We start from the raw sequence: 7324 nt of genomic DNA on the forward strand, positions 1-7324 counted from the left end.
TATATATATATATATATCCCTATGCTTGTGTCACTTCATATGTGGTCAAAACAACTTGATAAATGAGCATGCAGTGGCTGAAACAGAACATACTGTGATGTTCTTGCAGAGAAAGCTGAACTCCATGTAGAGTGCTGTACTGATATGTGAACTGGGACCAACTGCAACAAAATTAGAAAGTTATGAAAATTGAGTTATCTCTCAATGACCTATAAATAACTGAGCATGAGCATGACCATTGTTCTATGCTTTGTACTGGCTGTCTTCACATCTGTCTCTCAACCACCTTACCCTCTCTTTCTTCCCCAATTTCTTTCTACATTTCTGTGTGTGTCTCATTCACCCCCGGTTTCTCTCTCGTCTTGTCCCTCTCTCTGCTGGATGAGTGTGTTTTGTTAGGGAGGGCTGATTCTTCATACTTGGCTGAGGCTTTATGGACAATAAAGATCTGATTTCAAAGTCCGGCAGGGTGTTGGGCCTGGGGTCTTGGCTCACAGCTTTAGTTGCCTGCTGGGAGGAGACGCTGCACAGCCCCTAACCAGATGGCCATTAGCCCACATACAGTAGAATCATATTGTACATTATGTGTATTGTTCAAATTCTTGTCTGTGTGCAGCTCCATATTTCACCATCACGGTCAGAGTCATGGGCTGCGCTGACTTCTTCAAAATGACTTATGTTAGCGTCACTGTTTTAATACTTTACATTGTATACTGTACTTTAAGTACTCTTCTACTGAAAGCAAAAATAATTTCACTTACAAGCTATTTTGTCGGTAAATGGAAGACAAACAATGTGCATATTGATTTGGCATTAAAAGGGTTAATAATCAGCAGCTTACTCTGTTGGGAAACACACCAAATTATGGATTTTTCGATATAGTCTGCACTATTGACACAGAATATGTTCAGTGTGGTGAATTTCCTATTTCAAGCCAGTTTGAATAATAATTTGAAAACCAGGTGACGGCCTGCTCAGTACTTAACCAGTCCAAAAGTTTATGGTAGGCCTGTGCTTTAGCAAAAAAGCTCGAGCGATTTGTGGTTATTGGGCTGAAACAGTCAGTGTGGTCCTTTTAAAGCAACATTATGTAAGAAATTCTGTGATTTCGCACCTCCAGTTTCAGAGTGCAAGTCACTTATAAACCCCCATCAAACATCAAGCAAGTGCAACAACACAAGACACAGCAAGCCAGCTGATATTACGACAGCAAGAAGGCCAGCTTGGCAGCCTTTTATTTCACAAAGCCCTCGCCAACAACTAAAAGCGAGTCCAAGATTTGCTCTTGTCCGCCAGCCTCTTGCTCGGTCACTCTCTATTTTTCTCTTCTTAGCTTCCTCATTCAACGTCCTCTTCGGCCTCTTCGCCTTCGTCTCTTTCCCCCCGGTGCTCCAGTTAGCTTCCAGTCTGGCTAACTGACATAGCTAGCTAACAGCAGCTAAGATACAGTTATCAGGAATGACAGAGGCACCATTCACTCACATTACAAGTCAATGCAGCATCAAACAGATTTTGATACAGTTATTTTAAGGTAGAATAATACCATAATGTGTTTCACAACAACAACTCTCAGAGCAGGAGATTCGGTGTCCTGTTCAAAGACACAGCAGGACAAATGCTAGCCAACACAGGAGCTGGAACCCGAGTTTTCTGGTTTAAGGATAGTCTGTCTCCCGTCCCTCCCTTCCCATGACGCCATGTTGACCTTAAACAGCTTTGTGACCAACTTAAGTCCCCTTAGTTGTTTATTCCCTGACTGTTTCATCTTAATCACATAGCTCAGAGTGGAGATATGTGACTTGTCCTTCCAGCATGTATAATACATCCGTGGGGACTTAGTTCAGCGTTGTAAAGGAGAACGCCCTGATAGATACAGGAGCTTCACTGGGAGTTGCCAACAGTGCATTTTTCAGTCATTACATTTAACTTATAACATTGTTTTTGTTTTGTAAGACACTTTGCAGAGTGACAGGGATGAAATATAAGCTATGATATTGTGTGTTAGAGAAACAGAAGAATGTCAGGGGTGAAACTAGGATTTATTTGACAAGAGTTGGACTTGGTCCCGAATACTGTTGGATTCATGGTAAGTGATGACTTCGGTGACATTCCTATCTGACTCAGCTAAGATGGTGAACATGGTAATCTTTACACCTGATAAACACCACTTGTTAGCATTGTCACTGTGAGCATGTTGCCATACTAGTGTTAGCATATAGCTCAAAGCACCGCTTTGCCTGAATAAAGCCTCTCTAAGCTGCAAGCATGGGCTCTTTGTCATATTTACCAAAGAATACAGTGAATGTAGGACTTAAATTATCTGTACCCTCATACCCTCCTATATCCAATCCACTTTCATGTCACACAAGTCAGGGTGTCACCGTGGATACTGTACTGGAGTACTGTATTATACTGTATACTATGTGATACTGTATTGGACAACCTCATATGAGAAGGCTTGTCTGTACAGAAAAAAAAAAAACTAAATAAACAATTGGTAATAGCAATAACTTGTGGTTTCCCTTTGGGTCTGTCACTGATTGAATAAAGAGCATTGGTCTGGGTTATGAAGTGTTCCCTCCCTCCCTCCCTCCTCCACCTAGGAAAAGCTAACAGGCCTAACCCCTGTCCTGCCACACCTATCATACACAGGCTACACACACATTCCCCCTCTCACACTGCTTTCATCTGGGCGTGAAATGGATTCCTACTGTCTGCCAGAATGCACCACCTATCTCTGTATGTGATTCTCTTTCACCCTCCTCTTTTCCTTTCTTTCATTTCTCTGTGCCACACGTGTGCCCTTTTGTTTCCAAAGAAAAATGCCTCGCCCACTATGTTAACTCCACAAAAACACATTCCCGGGTGGTTATGACGGAAAATGATTAGAAATCCCATCGGAGCTAATATTTTATAAGAAAACTTGAATTAGATCTAAATCAGAAACACATGACGGCCCTAACCTTTTTAAAAACAAACCACAGTCATCCCTGGAATCCCCAGGAGAAAGGCATGTTCATGAAATTCCTTCATAACTGGCACACATACTGAACGTGTGAGAGACGCTGTAGTATAAAATATTGATACCTACCGCTGCCACATGATTTTACATGTCCAGAAGCAGAAAGTTTGTTTTTGGAAAGGAAGGGACTGAGGTTATGCAAAATGATGGTCTTGTCACAGCAAGTAATGAAAGTAAATCCAGTTCCAGGCAACTGCCTCTCTGATGCTGCAAACTGTCAACAAAAGCTACATAATTTGGTGTGATTCAGCTATTCTGCTTTTTGTCTCTTATAGGGTTGGCCCAGTGTCGGCTCAGTGACCCTGTTATAATTGGACACACATTATTTGGATCATAACAATCTGCAGTCACTTAAATTCGACCATCTGACCAGATATCTGTATGAATAAATTGTAACTCTGCAGAGAGGTGATGATAAGGAGTTAAACTTGAAGGTTTCAATGAACCAGGTACAGATCTGTTCTCAGTAGGGTCTAACTTTCATCACTCGAATTGCCAGAGGAATTTGAATTGTTCAAGTGATATCTGACAGAATCTCCTCCTGCACTGCCATATTTGTCCCAGGTGGAAAGTAGAGGAGAAAACACAACCAACTGTAAGTTTTTGCCCTCAAGTTTGGCAAGGTGTTAATGCTTTTATGAATGCATTTCTCTCTAGAGGTTTATTTCATTGCTTTTAAATGCAGCACTAATAAAAAAAAAGGCCATATTCAGAGCATAAAACTGGAAACACGTTTATATTCTTAGTTCACATCATGAATTTAGAAGATAAAGTACAACAGCTATAGTTATTACTTTGCAGGTTAAAGGTGTCCTATGTAGTTTTTGACCCCTAGTAGCACTATCAAGCAATGTTTTTAAAGGACTGTTTTTGTTTGTTATTGTGCCTGTACACAAGCATGTACTCACACAATCAAGTGGGTGACCCGATAAACATTCTGCCGATGGATTCATGCTATTCCACTGATCCACAACTGGTGGCAATGCGCCAGTAAAGGCAGGGAAGAAGCAAACTACAAGCTAGAAACAAATCCATTATGCATGTAAACATTTGCATACTGTTTGTTAGACTTGAAGAATATCACAATGTGTTTCGGTGACACTTACATTGATAACACTGCCTGGAAAACCCACAGAGGACCTTTAAGGTTCACATTCAAAATCTTGTATTAAAATATGATGCATTGTTATAGATTAAACTAACCAGCAGTATAAAAAAAGCAGTGAACTAAGCTCCCTCTCAGTTTGTTAGAATGCTGCTCACATGTTGCAATAATAATAATCAAATTACACAATATGTTCTCAAACCTGGTGGCCAGCTGGGTCCTTGCAGTGGTCTTGTCTCCGGGTGCTCCATGTGTGTCTATGTGAGAGCTTTGTCACTGGTTATCTGTCTAGGGTGACTTTCTAAGTCACAAGTATAGCTAATGGATGGATGAATGGATGGATACAGGGCCTATTCTGCTCCATTATAAGGAACTTGGTGAGCACTCTGGAGATAGATTCCCAGGTCAGAATCAGAAGCTGTTGAGGACATCAGAAATCCTGACTGCGATCTGAACCGAAGCTTAACATGGTTGGCTAGTGTCACAACATGAGAGACCTCATTTAACATCTTATGTCAAGTCTCAAAACACTTTAGCATCAATGTGATGAACAACTTTAGGGAAGACTGGGACAGAGTAGACATGTTCTCCAAATGCGTCACATCCATTTGTGAGTAATGATAACATCACAGCTGAACTTTTGATTATTAGATTAGATTTGGCCAAAGCGTGGTGTGATGTTATTTCCATACACTGTGTGTTTGTGCATAGATAGATGTACCGGCATGTGTTTCCATTGTGTTCATAACATTTTGTAAGTTTCCAACACTTTTGCCAGTTTCACTGGCTAACACAAGGAAGTGGTGTTTTTCTTTATAATACTTACACACTTTAGTGTTATGTGTAGTGTTTGTAATCCAAATTCAGAAGTGTACTTCTGTCACAAGATGGACTATACAGTAGGCGTAGCAACATAAGTGTATTTTCTCAAGAAGTGAAAACTTAATAATTTATTTACTATTTCACTTTTCTCTCCCAACACACACATGCAGACACACAGCCAAAGTGACTATTCAGTGTGAATCATCAGCATTACCGGCAGAACAGTAACTTTATTATAACAGATATTATCTAGTCTGCCTAGCTCTCTGTTTGAAAGCTCTGGGTCTTTTTCCTCTTTCTTCTTTGTCCAACCTCATGTCCAGAGGGCTTGTGGTATTGCACAGAGATAGAAAAGGAACCAGCCAGATGGGTAACACACACACACACACACACACACAGATTGTCTTAGAGATATGGGGTGCAGATGACTTTTGGATCAGCCTTCACTTACTACGCTGTGTTTCACCAGCCACACATATGCATACACATGAGCACAGAGCACTCAGCACATACACTAGCTTTTCTAATTGGAGCACATTCCAGTATTGAATACTTAAACTCCAATATCAGGATCTATACTCATCATGAACGTCCTCTTTTGTCTCAGGAATCTTTGTGTCTGCAGAACAGTAGAGGGCTTTATTTATTTAATAAATGAACTGCAATCTAATTCAGATCACATATCAACCTCAGTAATTAACACCAAAAAACACATACAAAGATTTTCATCCAAAACAATGTTCTGTGAGCATTGCCAAATAAAAGCAAACTCTGCATTTTAAGATTTCAGACAGTGCATATCGGAGTAAAATCTATGCATCACTGAAGCAATAACTGATTTTCTGACATTTTTTATGAGAACAAATGACAGAATGTGGATAAAATTAAGCTCAGCTGTGTCTTGAGGCAATGTGAGGGAAGTCAGTTTCTTTGTATATAGCACCATCTTGTGGGAAAATAAAATTTGCTGACTGGCTACAAAACCGGGTTGAAGAGGAGGAGTGACATGAAGTTGAAGTGAGTAATGGCTATTAAGTTCATTATGATTCACACTTATAACAGCAATCCAAGTGACTACACATTCCAAGATGACATTTAAGATTTTCTGATTCATGCTCTCCAATGACTTAATTTGTGCAAATTGAACCATAAAGTTAAACAGTACCATGAACATATTGCAACAGGAACCCATGCATCTTCAAAACAAAACAACTTTAAAACTAAGAGGCTCATTTAGATCAGAAATCCCATGGTCTGATAACTTATATTTTGCACTGCATCAGAAGGACACATAGTGTTTGCATATTAGACAGCACTCAAAAAACAGCTTAACTGTATAGTGTAGAAAGGCCAAGGAGAAATGTAATGAATGTGGTAACGTAATGATAAATGATAAATAAATACAACACCTACCTGGCTCCATATTTTGCATTAGCTTTAGTTTGTTTTGAAGGTCTATGTGTAGAGCAGCTTCCTTTGGGATAAAAGATCACGGTGCCACTTTGTGATAAGTCTCGTTACACAGTGTTTGTAAGTTGTAACTAATAGCTTTATAAATGTTAATTAATTATTTTTCTAATGCTTTAAAGATCAGTTCCAAGCTGCTATTAAGAAAAATGTTTGTCTTTGCCAGATTGTGAAGAATTCCTCCAGCCTTCCTTGTTTTTTTTAGCTCCTTCAGTCCTAATGAAGATACTCTATTGGATAGTTTGCCTTTTGGAAAAACAGCAGAGAATACAAAATGACCAATATAAATAAATATGAATATAAATATCTAATTTAATCCATAAATTAATGTATTTTTTGTATTTCAAAGTGATTCAGTGATATTCCTGAAATCCATCTGATTAAAGCATTTTAGAAAAAGTTTTTTTTATTTTTATTCTTATCTATTTAATTATCTATTTAATACAGCATATTAATTCCATGTTTATATTGAATGTTTTAGTGCTGGTTACTGAAGATGATAGAGGAGTATGACAAGCTCCTACCAGACCAGATCTGGATTACAGTCTTTCCTGCAATCCCCCTTCCAGCCAACGAAAAAGCACGTGAGTACGTAATGTCACAACCTGGCTCAAAAGAGTGTGACAAAGAGGGAGACCACACAGTCTGTGAATTGTTAACACAATTTAATTGAGTAAATACCAAAACAATCAATACAGTTTAATATGTCTATCAGTAAATCGGTATGTCTGCAATGTCTGTGAGTGAAGGGTGAGGTGTATATGTATAAATGTAAAACCCAGAACACAAACAAAAACCAACAGTTCAGTCAGCAGGCCAGGGGAAGAGACTGAGAAAGCCTTGCAGGTCTGATTTATAGCCTCCTGAGCCAAGCCTGCTCAGGTGAGCTGCATCAGGGAGTAATCTCA

The sequence above is a fragment of the Morone saxatilis genome, unplaced genomic scaffold, assembly GCF_004916995.1.
Source record: "Morone saxatilis isolate NCDOM2014 unplaced genomic scaffold, NCSU_SB_2.0 Contig5, whole genome shotgun sequence".
NCBI classification, from domain to species: Eukaryota; Metazoa; Chordata; class Actinopteri; family Moronidae; genus Morone; species Morone saxatilis.